This window comes from Equus caballus, chromosome 21 (assembly GCF_041296265.1).
Source record: "Equus caballus isolate H_3958 breed thoroughbred chromosome 21, TB-T2T, whole genome shotgun sequence".
Taxonomy (NCBI): Eukaryota; Metazoa; Chordata; class Mammalia; order Perissodactyla; family Equidae; genus Equus; species Equus caballus.
This window is the reverse complement of record NC_091704.1, coordinates 50872432-50890654: the sequence shown is the minus strand read 5'-3', so window position 1 is coordinate 50890654 and position 18223 is coordinate 50872432.

Here is an 18223-nt window from a genome sequence, read left to right as displayed (position 1 = left end):
AGAAAGTAGAAATAACATGGATGGGCTTCCTGAAAGAACCTAATGATTTGAACGATCCACCACAAATCAGCTCCGAGATAATGCAATGTTGTTGTTTTCAAAACAGAAAGTACACAGAATGACTTCTGAACACTAAAATCAGTGGAAAAGATATTGAAAACCAGAATACAGTTTTAAACAGAAGCTTCTCAGGATAAAGATAGTAGCAGTTTTCATGGAACTTTTGAGATTCTAGCCTCTACCATCTTCCTTTAGAAACTCTAAACTCAAAGGTCTTTATGTGTTTGGGACTCAAGGAGGAGGTTGAAGTAGCTACATGTCAGTTATCTTATTAATCAAAATTGTACAAATATTTATGCGGAAATTTAGTTAGCATGTATAGTAACTCTCTGTTACTCAGACAATGCACATTTTAAAAAATAATCAAAAAGCTAAATTCAAACAAAAAAAATTATAGTTGTCCTTATAGTATTTCTGGAAAAGTCTACGGTTATAAATCACTAAATATACTACATACAGGGGAAAAAAGATATGTAAAGTATTTTTTAAGATTCCTTGAATAAGGATAAAGACTATAGGAGTTAAGTTTTACACACTAAATATTCTAAATATAGAAAAGACATAAGTACATGTTTTCAAAACATTTTGCAAACTATATTAAAAAATAAAACTGTCCTTTAATTATAAGAACAACAAATACTGGAGAGGGTCAAATCTGTGGAATATCCTATAAGTCAGTTAAAACTAGATAACTGGCTAAATGGAGACAATGTCAAGATTATAGAGAACCATTTCACAACATTTGATTTTATGATAGATAAAATAAGTTGAAGCTATGCTTTTTATGTAAACTTTCAAACTTTTTTAGATTATTTCTGTGGTGGTAAAATGAAATTTTCTGATTAAAATATCATCTTAATGATAAATTAAGAATACTCTTATGAAATACAAAATGTCATCACACTGTTTCTGATGAGGAAAAATGGAAAAAAACATTGTTTTAAGATTTAGCAATTCTACAAATTAAAATAAAGTTTTATAAGCTATAGTTGATATCTCTAAAACATAAAAGAGCTTCATGGTATGGGGAAGGAAAGAAAACCTAGAGGACGAGTTAAGTCCTCGGGGCTAGTCCTACTTCCATCATCGTTTAAATAAGCGACAAGGGCATGTCATTTGACAACCACAGTCCTGTCATCAGTAACAGTAGCAGATAGTTAGGGTCTGTGGCAACCAAGGCCTGTGTAGCCTGTTTCCACTCCAGTAAAGTGTATTAATTATAAATTTATCTGCACTTTTAATATACAAACTACTGGTTTTAAATTGATGATTTTAGCTTCTTGAATTTGCTCATAATTCAAAATTATTGTAGGTATATGATAAAGAAAAATATATTTTTTATAATGCATTGTCCAGTTGAACTGAAAACAAGACATTTCCAATAAGAGATTATATTTACGCAAGAGGAATAGATCTTTATAAGAAGTAACTAGACCTTATATGTGTTTGCCTACAGTGGTACTTAATCTTCTAGGGGCTTTGAAATATCCAATATCTATCAGATTATGTTTTATAAATGTTAAAAATAAAAATTTTATACTGATTTTTTAGTAAATATAACTTTTAAATGGAAACGTTTTGCTATAATTGTTTCTAGAAGGTTTTGTGATTTTGGCAAAATAAAGAAAACCTTTTCTCCTTTATATGTTGGTTGTGCATATAATTCATTTTTGTCCTGTGCCTTAAAAATTACTGTTATTATACATTTTAGTTGTACCTAAATAGATACTACAGTATTTAATTGTGGATTGTATGACCAGGTTTTACTCATTAGAATCCAGTTTGTCTTTCCCTATACATCCTTACCTTGTGTTTGGTGGGAGGCAGAGATTCAGGGCATGTTTACATCTTACTTGAATTCTTAGAAAAATCTTTTAAATGGTCTTTTTGTGTTTTTTCACAACCTCTCATTTCCAAACCCTCCTACGTTTTACTCACAGGGCTCTTTCTCTAAACCAGATATCTAATAAACTATGTCATTCTTCTGCTCACAAATCTCCAATGATTCCTTGACGCCTACAACAGAGTCCAAACTCCATCCTATGCCTTGATCTGGTCCAAGCACTTCACTCATAGTCTCTTGTTTTCTCATTATTCTACCTCCCCCGTGGCTCCCTACTCTATCCAAAAGAACATTACACGTTGATAGACTAATATTTAAAACTCTGCTCCTCAAGCACACATGCACATTCATGAACTTGCATGTGTGCACACACACACATCCACCCCAGTGACACGAGCTTAGTCAATCATGCCTTCTTTATTTCTCAGGATGCTTTTCCTTTTGTCCTTTCTTCAGGTCACTGTTGCCTTCCTGAAATTTCCAAATAGGCTGTACACATGTTCTTCTCTGTCTCTACTTAAGTTTGACAACTTTACTCTCATGTCCTTACTTGCTCATCTCTGTGGCTGAAAATTCCACACATACTTCAAAACAGAGCCAACATGCAACCCTTTCAGTGGCATTTGCTCTAGTTATTCCTGCCAGAATTGTGCTCCCATGAGACTTTCTGTTTTTTATAAACCTTTACAATATCCATGATTCATTGTTTTTCATATCATATTGATAAATTCAATTGTCTCTATAACAGACTGTAACTACTGTGAAAGCAGAAATTATTCCACTCATTTTCTCTCTTTTACAGTGTAATGACGCAAATGTTAAGTGAATGAAAAGGAAGTTTGCACATATTTACTTCAACTATTGTAAAAATAATATGTCTCCAGAATTCATATGATTTTAATACAATCTTTTTCAGGTATCTCTTGGAAATAAATAAAATTGGAAACAATTATGAAAACTATATGCATTTCAGAAGCACTTTTCATATTTTCTTTGGAGATGTTGCAATCACTTTGACCTAAAGAATGAATTAAATTCATTAGAAGATAAAGAACATACCAAAACTTTAGTCTTGGTCTTAATTAATTCACATAAAGATTGCCATCATTGAAAAAGAAAAAGATCTTTAGCTTGCACTTTCAAATAAAAGACAAGTAAATTTCACAAAAAAAAGAAAGGTTATTGTCCTTGGTTTTAACTGTCTCTCCAGATCTAGAGATACCCGGAAGGCAAATCAGGGAGTACCTCACAGCCAGACAAATGTTCTGAAACAATGCTTTGCACCTCCATCTCCTGAATCAACTGTCATAACTCTCCTCTCCCTAAATCATACGGCCTCACTAAAGCCCTGGCCTTCAAATCTCTCATAATCCAGTTTGTATGTCTCCAAATTTATCACTCACTACTTCCCTAAGTGAATTCTTTACTTTAGAAAATTGATTTAATATTTTCCCCATAAAACACGCCACAAATCCCTGGCTTTGCTCCATTGCTGACTTCATTCCTATCACCTGGAATGTCCTTGCCTTTTCTCTCTTCTCATTAAAGTTGAACTCTCCATGGAAATTTCACTTAACTGGAGTAATCCATGGTGATGTTAATCTACCCTGAACTCTTATGGAATTTATTACTCAAATTACTAATTAGTCAAATAAACGATTAGCACTATGTCGCAATTCAGCCTTCTTTTTCATAGAAATGACTTTTCTGCTTAAATTAGTTTTTAGCAATGATTTTTATACTTTTTTATCTCCAGTCTTTTTAACATAGTGTTTAATATACTGCTTTAAAAATACACTTGGAGAAATGTAACTACTTGCTTAAAACATCTGAGAATAAGATTATTTCTTTTTTTATACACTCTGTGCTATCTTTTATGAATAGCTACTGAAATAATAAGATATGGACTCTGCACTACATAAATATCTAATAGAAAGAATAAATAAATAAATTGAAATCAAGTAATGAATATCATAACGGGTGTGCATACAAACTGCACTAAGGCTAATTTGAGCAAATTTCACAAGTTTGGGAGGAAGGAAATGCATGTGAGATTCCTCAGTGAGTCTGCAAATGTAATTTATCAAACAAGTAAGATCAGAAAAACATTTGGATCAGAAACATTAAAGTGAAAATGGAAAGGGGCAAAGACAACTAAAAGAAATATGGTTGTTTTGTTCATATTGTTATGCACATCTCCCATCTTTAGTGCATTATCTGGCATAGAATAAGTACTCAATAATTGATAATTGAATAAATAAAAGGATGGATTACAAGATGTCTGTGCATGGTCCAGATAAAAATGAACTTATTGAACAATACATACCAAACTCCTGAGCTATATTAAATTGGTTATAACTCATTACCGTCTTGTCAGGTATGTATCTCCATTTTACAAATCAGGAAACTGAACCCCAGAGAAATGACCTTGCTCAAGTTACAGGTAAGCGGCAGAGCCAGGATGCATACTTAAATTGATCTAAATCCCAGCCGTACATCTTTACTATACATCCCTCTACCTCTCAACTTTCCATGGAATTGTAAAAGAGGATGATATATATGTGTAGGCAAACGCAAACAGTTGAGTCACTATTCGCTTACATTAAGAACAAAGCCCAGAGTTAAGAGCAGGTAGCAGGAACCACATTGTGAAGGGCTGTGACTGCCAAGTGAAGGCATGAACTTTATTGCATTGGCTTTGTCACGCCGTTGAAGAATTTGAAGGAGATTTGTCTACGTTAAATCTCACTATAGAAATTATGTGAAAGGGACCTAGTGAGGGAAGCAATTGGGGAGAGCAAGAGTTAGGAACACATGAAAATGTAACAGCTTTGGGGAGAAAAAATAAGGGTCTAACTAAAGCATTGGGAGTAGAAAGAAAAGGGAAAACAGTCATGCTATTTAGGCAGCAGAATCTATAGGACTGTGTGACAGGTTGGCTGTGAGCACTGAGGGAGAGTGCAAATTTTAAAACATCATCCAAGTGTTAACTGTCTGTGTGGCAATAACATCTTTAATTTAGAAAAGGACTATAGGAGGAGGAGTGGGTTTTAGTACTCTACGGTGTGCTAACTGAAAAGCGATCCTGAGATAAAAGAGGCCATTTCTGGAAACACTGGGGAAATTTGGGTCCGTATTGAAGGAAAGTGGAAATACAGAGATTAGATGGGAGAATTGGGAGTATATGAGTGGTGCTTAAAGCAATAGACTTGGATGAGTTCATCCAGGGGAGAGTATATGAGAAAAGAAGTGTCGTCTAGATTTTAGGAGTTCTTGAATAAATTGCAAAGAGGTAGTCAAAGAGATAGGTAGACATAGAGAGGTGAGAATTTCGTGGAAAAGAGGAGGTAGAGTGTTTCAAGATGGGAGTTCTCAACGGGGTAAGTAGTTGCAATTGTGTTAGAAGCCAGAACGAAATTTAAAATGGAAAAATTTTATAGGACATTTGTAACAATAAGAGCGATCACAGTGAAGCTGTAGGAAAAGAAAACTGAATGCAGTGGATGAAGTCTGGCAAAAGTAGAATATTTTTTGAAGTAAATTCCTTGTAAAAATAGAGAGTATAACAGGAAATTGTCCAGATTGGTATTGGAAAAATAAATAGAGACCGGAAGTGTAACCTCCTAAGCATCAATCAGGCCATAAGGTGTCATCTAAAAAGAATGAATGTATTTTAAATACTGATTTGGTATGTGAGTTTTCAAAAGCATGACTGTTTCTTGCTTGTTCCTCAACTACTAAATTCTCACAGTGGATAAAAGTGCTGTGTTGACAATATCTTTATATATTTCTCTTCTATTACTACATCATGTTATTGCAGTGGACAATTTATATTGTTTTTGGCTGCTCAGAATCTAAACCTCCTTCCTATGCATGGAGAGTTCTTACCTTAAACATCTTAGTTGAAGGCAGAGTCCCCTTAGAGACTAGGTGCAGGTGCTAGACCAGGGCTCAGTTCCTTGCCTGAGCAGGCAATAAACTTTCGGTCAGGAGCTAGTGACATAAAAAAGAAGTCACAGCAGAAATGCCTATTTGTGGGTAGTGGCTGAGGCGACAAGTCCAAGTTTCCAGGGATGGCACTAGGGCTGATGTTTCTCATAGCATTAAAGTCCAATGGCAGCTAAGTTGGCAACAGAAAGAACAGTATTCATACCTGTTGATGCCGCAATAGTTCTCTTCTATAATTTCCAGTGTCGTTTTAAGGTGCCTCAAATCCTCTTTCTCCTGAACTCTTATTTCTCTGAAATCCCAATTTTGTTTCTGCCAGGTTAACTAAACTTGGCTTAACCTACTTGAATCTAAGAAGCTTAACTAATCCATTTTTTCTTTTTAAAATTAATACACAATTATTTGAGCAGTTTTAGGTTTACAGAAAAATTGAGCAGAAAGTACAGGGTTCTCATATCCTCCTCATCACCACCATCCCCACCCCACTCACCCCTGTTATTAACATGTGGAATTAGTGCGGTACGTTTGTTACACTTGAGGAGCCAATATTGATACATTGATATTAAGTAAAATTCGTAGTTCATGTCAGGGTTCACTCTTTGTGAGGTACATTCTATGGGTTTTGACAAATGTATATTAGCATGTATCCAATATTACAGTGTCATACACAGTTTCACTGCCCTAAAAATCCTACGTTCCATCTGTTGATTCCTCTTTCCCTTCCCCTGAATCTTTGCTAACTACCTAACCTTTCACTGTCTCCATAGTTTCATCATTTCCAGAATGTTATCTAGTTGGAATCACACAATATGTTTCATTTTCGGATTGACTTATTTCACTTAGCAATATGTATTTAAGTTTCCTCTATGTCTTTTCATGGCTTGATAGCTTATTTTTTTATATTGTTGAATAATATTCCATTGTCTGGATGTACCACAGTTTGCTTATCTGTTTACTATTGAGGGATATCTTGGTTGCTTCCAAGCTTCGGCAATCATGAATAAAGTTGCTATAAACATTCATGTGCAGGGGTTTGTATGGATGTAAATTTTCAACTCATTTAAATAAATACTAAGGAATGCAATTGATGAAACAAATCCATTTTTTATAGAGTAATAAATTAATATATTTCTACAAATAAAAAATGATCAAGGTAGGGAAATACAGTAGATTTCATTATTTCAATCAGTTATATAAAAATCTCAAAAAACACAGAATTGGCAAATACTAAACCGTTGCTCTTTGGGGAAATATAGGGTTAGGTCCTCTGGTCACAACGTTTTTTGTCAACCACTCAATACATAACCTTTTGTTATGTGTGTTTCTGTGTACAGCTACCTTATTATATATATATATATATATAAATAAAATTGTGTACACACACATATATAGTTGATTCATTGACATTGAACTCACATTCACCAGTGCTATAACTCATGTCTAAATGAAGCCTATCTAATATACCTATTTTGCCCGTAAGACAAATTGCAATCTACTTGTGTTTAGGTACTAGGCAGTACTTCAGCAGTATGCTTGGGGGCCATCTCAAACAGTGAAATGACCACCAAAAGCACAAAAATGCTAAAAATGTGGCATTAAATAGACCACACAGGGTACATTTACAGTATGCGAGCTAAAAGAAGAAGGGTTACCATCACCTTCTTCAACCTCAGCCGGAAATGTGAGCATTGGGTGACTCAAGCTTTCCACTGTCTGTGCGTGTCTGCAAATGATCACAAAAGTGCCATGGGCATTGATTTTGGGGTTACAAACTAATTTTAGTAAGTTAGCAAATTCACAAATACAGAATCCATGAATAATGAGGATCAGCTCTCTCAATTTCAAAGTTCCAGGATTTATAACACATATTGTTGATCATACACTTTCAATGTGGACCTTTCCCTAGTAAAATTTTCCCTATCCATTATGGCAACTGTAAGGAGAACGCTGCAATATTTCTTATTAGTTTGAGCAGAATGAGAGCTTGAGCTGCTTCATCAGTATTAGGAGTATTCATTTATTTTATTTTGAAGATTTATAGCCAAGATTTCAAAGTTGTACATTACCAATGACTTTGTAATGGTGCAATCTATGAATATAACTTCACTTGCGTAAAGTGGTGTGATTTTTATAACTGAAATTTTGTAAGTAACAGCTCACTAGAAATTGAATATTTAGTCAGTCGAGAGGCGCTATAGGAAATCTCCATCATACATGCTCATATAGCTTTGGTCCATGGTTACCAAAGAATTTCTCTAATTCATTTTCCAGTGCAGCCGTATTATTGATTAATTTTTTCCAAAGAACCTTCAAATTTTCCATGAGTATATCTAATATTGAAATGTTTGGTAAAGTCAGAATGATGTGAGCTATCTATAGGATTCCTAAATGTTATTATAGATTACATAAATGCATGTATCTTCCTACATTCAATTACATCATTGAATTCCCATAACAAATTAAAAGAGGAATATGACTCAAATATATTAATTAGCTTCCTAAAAGTTATATGGTTAAATAATTGAAAACCAAGCTTTTTACTTTGTTCTTCTACTTTCCTATATGTTGTATTACTTCTCCAGTACACGGCCTACATATTTAGGCCTTTCAAATTATACTGAATTGTGATTCTTTAGCTGGTGTCGCATAGAGTTCATGACTGTCAAAGCCATTTTTCGTAGTCGAGTTGAGAGTTGGAAGATCTGGCCTTCATGAATGGTTTATTATTGTGACAATGTCTACAGAGTAAATCTGAATTGTGTATTCTTAACCTGAACCAAATATTCTGGGTTTTAAAATTAAAAAATCTCAGAATCAACAAAAGGTGACCATAGGGTTAAATAAATTTGTGTAAAAAAAATTCTCAGAAATTATACTGCACTTGGCATGTTTTATTTACAGTACTCAAATGTACCAAATTTGTGAAATAAGATTTATTTTTAAATAATATATTAATATTTAACTTATTTGATTTGAAATATGTAAATGTATTTTAGAAGAATTTGATAGAGGATTAAATTGAAAACTAACTTTTTTGAGCATCTAATATTTAAATACGCTATGATTATCTGAAAAATAACAGTCTCTTCAGTCACATTAACACTTAAAATGTGATTGCTTCTTTCATGATTTGCTTCAGATCTCATGCTTCCAGAGAGATTAATCCTATAAAGGGTAGAGATAGTGTAAACCTTTGACAGTTCTGCTGAACTTGCTGCTTCTCCCCCTAGAGTTTTGTAATAATACACTCAATTAGCTTCTTTGTCCCAGATTTCATGGAATAATTGCTAGAACTTCATCTGGTGCTCATGAGTCAGAAGTGTTTATTCTTTTAGAGGATGCTTTCCAGACATTTTAATACTTTCTATGCAAAGTAAAAAAAAAATAAATTGGAAGACATAACTAGCAGTTCCAGTTTTTGAATTATTGCATCACATTTAAATTAAGCATATAAAATGCACAAAATTTTCTTATAATAATATCCCTATTCATATCCTCTTAGCACAATTTTCTACCAATTTTCTCCATTATCTGTGACCAACATACGTTACTAATACATTTGTGATTTTTTAGGCTGATTTTGTTATTTTCAGAGACACAGTTTTATTAATAAATGTTATTTACATTCATTTGCAATACCAGGTATTTTATGAATTGAATTTCAATGAAAAATGAGGTTTAGATGAAACACCTCAATAGATACACACATACATTAACATCAAATTCTATTTACATTTGTCATTCTTGAGAAACCATCAGCTAGTCGATGTTCAGTAACCCTCTATAAATAAAGATTGGTTTTCCAAGCCTCAATAAACATTCCACCCTTTTTGTAAGCAGGACGCCAATTCTATAAGCCATAAAGTTTAATAGAAAGTTTACTTATTAATAAATGAAAAGAATTGAGGGACTAAAATATGCCTAAATGAGGATGGAAAATATGACCCTATATAAAGAAACATTTCTCATTTACAAAAATAGTCATATTAAAACTTTTTATTTCATTCCAAAGAGCTAGACAAAAGAGCTACAGGAATATAAAAACTTCTCTCTTTCATTGGTAGAGAACATTAACACTAACTTATAAAGGAAGATATTTTAAACTTTTATAATTAACATCCATTTTTAATTAGTATCACTGTTGCTGTTAGGAAAAATGAAGACCTAGAGAGAGTTCAAAAAGAGATGAACTATCCCAGTGTAATTACCACAACTCCCAGCAGGGTCCTCTCTCATCTGATTAACACCACAGCAGGATAGTCGTTGGAGCACACAGCGAACTGCCGTCATGACGAGGAAAATAACAGGGGTGAAAAGACGCAAAAAAGAATTTCCCTGACATTTAAAATTAAGAATCCAAACTTTTTTACGTTGTTATCAGTAAACTCATAATTCCAAACATTTCTAGGAGCTCCAAACCCACAGTAACCTCAAACAATTTTAAATAAATTTAAAAGACCTAAAGGTGGCTGTTTCAATAATATAAAATAGACCGTGTAAAAATGTTTTATTCCTCTCATATCAAGGAAGTGTTTTAATTATCAGTTGACTACTCTGTTGTGGTTCATTTGCTCCTCTAATCAAGACGTAGACTGAAATAATTTCTTCAATAGTTGATAATCATGGATGTAACAAGTTGCTTTGTAGAGGATTTGAATTTTTCTGCTGATGCACATTTATAAGATTTCAACGGATATTTAAATGTTCTTACATTTAAATACTCCACTGTGTACAGACACAAACACAAGTGGAATTTCCAAAGTCATATTGCAGTTAATGTTAAGCTCTAGGTTAGTCTGATATTACTTGAAACCCCACTCCAGAAGGTGGTTTTTTAAGTCATTGGGTTTTTTTATTTTTACTTTTGTAAAGGCCATCTTTTCTTGAATATTTTGGGGTCGATTAACTATCTAGCATTGTTCTTTAATTTCAAAGGTGACAATTGTAATGATGTATTCCACAAACGCTAGTCAACATATTTAATGGCAGGTGGGAAAGGAGCATTAGCTAATTAGAATAGACGTCAACAAAACATGATGGGCATTGCCTAGTCACCTATATCACTCTGCATTGGCTGACTTTTTTAAACTTTAGTTTAATTTGTCAATATTGATGCTTATGGAGCTAAAGCTGCGTAGCATATTACTAGCGTGTTTTATGATATTCCCAAAACAAAAGCAGAAAGTAAAATAGGGTAAACTGCAATACAAATGGGTTTGTTGATATTTGGGGGGTTGGTAGCCCCATAAACTCTGAGCAAGATGCAACCAAACTGGATGGAATGTTATCGGTGTATCAGTTTCCCAGGCTACTGTCACAAGGAACCACAAACTGTGGGGCTTCAAACAACAGAAATGTGTTCTCTCATAGTCCTGGAGGCAAGGAGTTCAAAATGAAGTTTTTGACAAGGCAGTGTTCTCTCTGAAGGCTATAGAAGAGATTTGTGCTTTGCTCTTAGTTTCTGCTGGGGAGCAATCTCGGCATGGCTTACTTGTAGGCGCAGAACTCCATTCTCAGCCTCTGTCTCACATGGCATTCTCCCAGGGTACCTCTCTATGTCTGTGTCTCTTCTCTTCTTTTCAGGACACCAGTCATATTGAATTAGAGGCCAACCTCATTCAGCTTGAACTCATCTTAACTAAATACATCTACAATGGACCTAGTTCCAAATAAGATCACATTCTGAGGTGGTGAGGGTTAAGAGTTCATCATATTATTTGGAAGACACAATTAAAATCAAAACAACTGGCTTACTAATAAAACTTTACAAAATTTATAGCTTTTAACCATCATAGACACCTTCAAAAGACTAACAATTCAACATGTGGAATTTCTAATTTAATATATTATTAAGCAGACAATGCATTTAGAAAATACGAGTAATGATATGAAATTGCATGCTGGATAGCACAGGACATGAATTACTCTTAGGAACACTTTCTTCCTTACCACACTTTACCCTGTCCGGGTCCTCAACCTTTCCATGCCCACCCAGTCTTCTCTGAGTACTCCCTTTGCACAGCATCATAACTAACTTTTTGAATTGCTTGTCAATATACAGTCTCACAGATGGCCTTGTGTGTTTCATGTTTATAAATGAATTGAAGGGAAATCTTTCCTAAAGGAGCAACCAGATCTTATGTGGGATGAGACAACGATGAAAAATAAATTATTCAGAGTCACTACAAGGTAAGATTATGTATAAATGATAATATCATCAATGAGGAGAATTCTCCTGAGAGAGAAAATAAGTGATAAGAATAGATTTTTGGATCATAAGCCATTAAAGGTATTGTTCCAGGGGAAAATGATAAAATATAATTTTTTCAAAAAGATGCAGAAGTTCCTGAGGATGCTGAGTCAAAATAAATAAAAATAGCAAAAAAAGAATCATCAAGGGGATTTTAAAAAGCCAAAATCTGATATGAAAATGAAATTGCGGACAGGTGGGAAAAAACCTTTTTTTTAAAGAAAAGGCAAACTTAGTTTTAAAGATGTTAAATTTTGCATAATTACTTTCTTAGAAAGACTAGATGCTATACTTGTTCCAAGCTATGTGACTAAGCTTTGTGATTATACAGTACACATCAACTGCAATCAGCCACGAAAACTTTAATGAAAACCCTAGTTCAGAAACAAGTAGTTTTTCAGAGGATGATGCAAATTCACACAGAAGAAGTGCAAACCACACAAAGCAATCATCATAGAGACGAAGAATTTTGCAAAACATCAACAGGTGCAAAACATGCATGATGATATAGAATCACATTGAAATAATAAATGATCTTCTAGAGAGAAAAAATAACGGATTTCTGTAATGATAAATTTTCCATATATTTTGTTTTGAAACAGATTTTCGCTGAAACATTTTCATAATTATGTACGGACTTCATTTCACTAAAAGAGTTCTTCAGCCACAACTATGACCTTGGAGAACCTTTTAAAAATAACTATTCCTAGGCTTTGCCAAAAGGTATTCTGATGTATTAGGTCAGAGTTCATCAGTTTTAGAGTTTGATATTTATTTTAGAATTTATTATTTTTTCATAAATTATTTCACAAAAATATATCTTGGGTTTTTTTAATATGAATAATTGTATCCGGCAGGATAGGTTTGGTTGTGCTGCCGCAAAAACCATCAAAATTTCAGTGATAAAATAAAACAAAGTTTATTTCTCATTCCTTCAAATTTCACAGTCAATCCAAGACAACCTCCTTTGAACTCTTCTCCATGTGGAGGCTTGGTATTCCGCGAAACATTGATCTGTTTGCTCTTCTATCTTAACACAGGGTTTCAGGATCATCGCGGTAGGAGAAAAAGTCATAGAGAATGACAAAAATATAATTTGTTCCCAACGTGTCCCAAAATACTTCCATGCACAGTCCATTGGTCAGAAGGAGAAGCATGGCACTACCCAAGTATAAAAGGACAGACTGCATGTATCATCTACTTTGATTTCTAGAAATCTTTCTGGATTATAGTTTGAAATATTAGTTCTGGTCCATTATTTTCATTTTTTTTTCTTCAAGGAAAAGAATAATACAAAAATTCAAACTCCTTTGCTTATCTTCAATCTCAACCACTTTTGCTCTGATCCTTTTATACTTCTTTTTTTAAATCTCAGATTTACTATCTTGATTATTTTCCTGCCTTGATTCAATATTCTTTATTAAGGATCCATTCAAATCTATTCTATCTTGGATGTTTTGTAATTTTGTCAGCATTTCTGATACTATTTTGTTTCATACATGTATTTCTTTCCTGATTTCAGTCAACTTTCCTTTCATTTTCTTTAATCCTTTTATATATCTCTTCTTGGGTTTTGTATTTCTTATTTGAACTGGTATTTCATATTTCTAATACATATTTTTAGGATATTTACTTCAGTTCTCAATGTTGTATAAGTTTTCTTCAGCTTTATGGTTCATTTATTGTTGAGGTTTTCTACCAGCAGAAAATCTATATTTTACAACATCTGACTTTCTGCAATAGTCTTATATTAGTGTTTTCTAGCTATTTATATTCTTATTTAGAGAGTAGTGTTCCTCATTGGTGATTCCCTCTTCTCCCAGTTCTGCCCAGTTCTGTGTATTTTATTTTATGATTGTGAGGAGACAAAGGAAAAAATTGGTGTGATCTTTTCTCTTCCATTTCTGCCTGGTACTTAATTTCCCCTTCTAATTCTTTCACTCAGTCATCTCCAAGGTATGCCATCTCTTCTCTGATTCTTCTCCAGAAACACATCTTCTCCAAAGTATAACCAGTCTAGAAACACTATGAACTAACAATTCCCAGTCTGTGTCCAGTATGAATACATTTATTATTTCACTTTGTCTTTCTGAGAATGACCTTGTCAGTTTCCTTGAAGTCCTTCCTTTCTCTGCTTTGTCATGGAGTCTTTCCAGCATCTTCTTTTAGGCTTTTTCTACCCACAGGCTGAGAACAGATGTGGGAATGTGGTTGATGTTCATTTGGGATTTTTTTCCATTTTCTTCTAAAGATTATCTGGAGTTGTGGTGTTCTCTGTTTCCTAGTAACGTTGAAAGTATTTGTTGCTCTTGTTGATTTTATCGTTGTTTCAGAAGGGTAAGAAAGATTCTGAATCAGGCTGTTGCTGTTGTTCTCCAAGCATAGACATCCTTTAACAGGAAAATATCATTTTAGTAAATGACTGAAATTGGAGGAAAATTAGAATATTAATATATAGGCAGTAGGGTTACACATGGTTATTAACGTTTAGAACCATATTTGGTCCTGAGCTTCTTGCAGTAGAAAATTTGGTCAATTAAGTGATTTTTGTTGTTTATCAGGAAAAATAATACATTTCACACCTCATGAGAAAATGCAGCTTTTCCCAGCACCTAAATCTGAAAGAAATTTCTTCCAGAGTTCTTAAATGGATTATATCAAATAACAAAGTGAATAATGGTCTCCCTAGAACAGCGCTTTTTCATATTGTCTATATCATGGAATTTATTTCCAGGATTTAATTGAGGTAAGATTTTTAAAGTGTGCAGCAGAAGGTTAATACATTGAAACATTTATAAAGTATTAGCTATAGTTATATATATTTAGAGTCATATAATTATATAATTGGAGCTCTCATTCCTCCATGCCTCCTATGAGTTTGTAATGGGTCACATCCAGACCCTCAGGAATGAGCCTGCTAGCATAGCTCATCAGCAGCATCCTAGTTGCATCACCACAGTGAGAGGTTCCAAGGCAAACCAAGTGACAACCTGTACTTCCTTCAACTTTTAGATGAGAGATTATTTTTTCTTTTAGACTTGGATAATTTATCTTGTGGCCCTGAAATTGCATAAAATCGTCTTGCAACCACAGAGATCCAGTTTGCGGCTGAAGGCAAGGCAGAAAGAAGTAAAATAAACAAGTCTTTAACACTAATGCCACTTCAGAACGACTTTCCTCCTGAAAGTACTAACATAAAACAATAAATTACCATCTGATTAATCCACTTTGAGCCAGGTTTTGTGTTTACTTACATGAATGAAACAATAAGAATGTATGGCTCTATCCTAAATATAATTTATGGGCATAAAAACAAAGCATAGGTCATGTAAAAATCACTTTAGGGGATAAATCAATAAATTTCAAATATCTGGGTTTTTGGTATGACAATCAAAACTCAAAATTATATTCCAAAGACTATTTCTGAGTATACAGTCTTTTCTATAATAGTTACTAATTTCAAATAAATGCACACAGGCAAGCAGATACACATGATCAGTAAAACATACAAAAAGAACACAGAAGAAAGTGAATAATTGCTCACAAACCAAAACAGAAATCACAAGATATAATGTGGTATACAAGCTTTGGAGATTTAGTCTCTTAAAGAAAAATATATACTAATGGAGATTTGGGTATACAATTTTACTTGTGTTGTTTTGTCATATAAGAAATTCCAAACCACTTGTTTCCTATTAATTGGATTTTTGTTAATCTATAAGGATACCTTCAACTGGAATGGGTTAAGGATCAGGGATAACAAAGGCCTAGAGCTGACAGCTATTAACTCTGTTGCTCATGGTGCAAGATTGACTCTGACATCAGCCTGCGGTTGGCTCCTACAGTTCAGTTGCTAAGTGAGTAAGAGGAATCAGAGAGAGAAATTACTCTGAAAAAATAGATAAAAATAGTGACCAAACACTTAGATAATCTGATGCTAAGACAGAAGAATGAGGATGGAGCAAAAAACGTACCCAGAACTAGTAAGGGCAAGACTGAAATCAAATATCTTTTACCTTCTCTTCATTTAGGGTCAAATATGACATATATGCTATTTGGATACATTTTAAAAACTTTTAAAAATATACTGATTTTGTATCCTGGAGAAAATTTTTCAGTGAAAGATGAGTTTTATAATCGCTTTGTTTTTTACATTGATAAACTGATATCTAGGAAATTAAAGTAGTGTTAAATTAAGATTCAATTGTTTCACAGCTTATTTACTGTACAAATTATTGCAAAAGATTTTGAAAATATACCTACATTATATACTTTACCTACAATAGATTATTCTACTTTTTTAGTTTAAACATAATTTTAATAATTGAATAATTTTAGTAGTTTGATTTTAGAAGGCTCTTTTCAAATAAAAACTTATAATCAGAAAATGTGGTTGAAGAATGTTAAAATTCATCCCATCATGAAGCATTTACTGTAGGTATCAACATCTGTTTTCTCATCCAAATTGTTAAAAGTAAGTATTTATAGAACTCTAAATTAAGTAGATCTTATTTACATGGCAAACTTTTGCATTTGAGTCACTATATTTACGTGAACAAAAGAAAAACTTCATAAAAACTTTATAGTCTTTTCTCTAAAAATTATTCAAACCAACTCATCAATGCTAATGCTTTCATTTTAGTGTGTCATTCTTACTGGATTAGTGAGAATCATGTTAAAACACTAGTGTGTATTTGTATTTGTTTACATATTTTTGTTTTGTTGTCTAAATTTGTTTGGATAGGAGCAATGAGGATCAAATTATTTCAGATCCGAGCTATGCACAAAAGAGTGTTCAGTGCTGGAGCAATTAAAAAGAACTGCTCTCTTTCTCTTTACTGTCATCCCACACATTGACAAGCCTTTGAAATAAAAGAATAAAACTCCTCACACATAATTAGCCAGTAGAAACTGATGAAAGAATTAAATAAAATGTGTTCTGCTTAAAGTCATGGTCATCAATCTATAATTCACTCCATCACTACTGACTTGTAAATGTAATGAATTAGTCAAATCGTCCCATCTTCCCACACTGCTCTTAAGGGGCAAAAATGATGGTCTCAAATCCATACAAATCTTTTAATATAATTACTTGAGCTTGATTTGTTCAGTCACAAAAAGAATGCAAAGAAGGAAAAGGCGTATAAGGCCTCAGTGGAATTTCCTAAAAATACTAGTTAAAACATTTAAACCAAATTCCGTATATAGTGACCTTCTAAAACAGTTTTAATTTTTGAACAAAGTTTAATAACTTACTGAACAAAGTTTGATAATTTATTATTGAGTAAGGCTGAATATGAAGGAGATAATTTTTAATAATGAAGTGTTTATGGCTATTGGACAGTTGAGGATAATGTCTACCATATTCTGAAGACTTCCAATCCAACCTGGGGAAAAATCACTCTTTAGAGAGCCAGCCAAACCTGGAAAGTGTGGTGTCATTGCTCCTTTGATGTGACTTTATGTAACTAGCCATGCTGATGAAATGCATAATATATACCCACACTGTCTCTCTTTCTCTCTGTTTATATGTACAAACATATATATACATATACATTACATATATCCCTATGCATTGATTTTGTATTTGAATACCCACATCTATTGATCTCTATATGTCTCATTGTCCCTGTCTGTCTGTCTATCTGTCTATCTATCTATCTGTCTATCTGGCAGAGCTTTAGCTCATGCTATTTGTCATAAGAAATAATAAGCAAAAGATCACCCCAAAACTAATTGTTTAAAGTAAGTATAATTTATGGTCATGGGCTTGTGGATTGGCTGACTATTGACAGAATTTGATTGAGCTTAGCTGGGAGGTCTACTGATCTTGACTAGGCTTGCTCACTCTACTGGGTTGGGTGTGAATCTGTTCCATGTGTCTCTCATCCACTTTGTGGGTCAAGTGAACCAGTCTTGACACGTTTTTCTCATAGAAACAGCAATGGCATAAGAGGGAGTGTGGTAACAGGTGAGGTGGAGGGTCAGCATGCCCTGCCATCATTTCTACCTTATTCTAATGACCAAATTAGGTTACAAGGTTGAACCTAAAGTCAAGGGGAAGAAAAAGTCATTTCATCACTTAGTGTGAGGTAGAGTAAGGTCAAAGGCATAGGTAATAG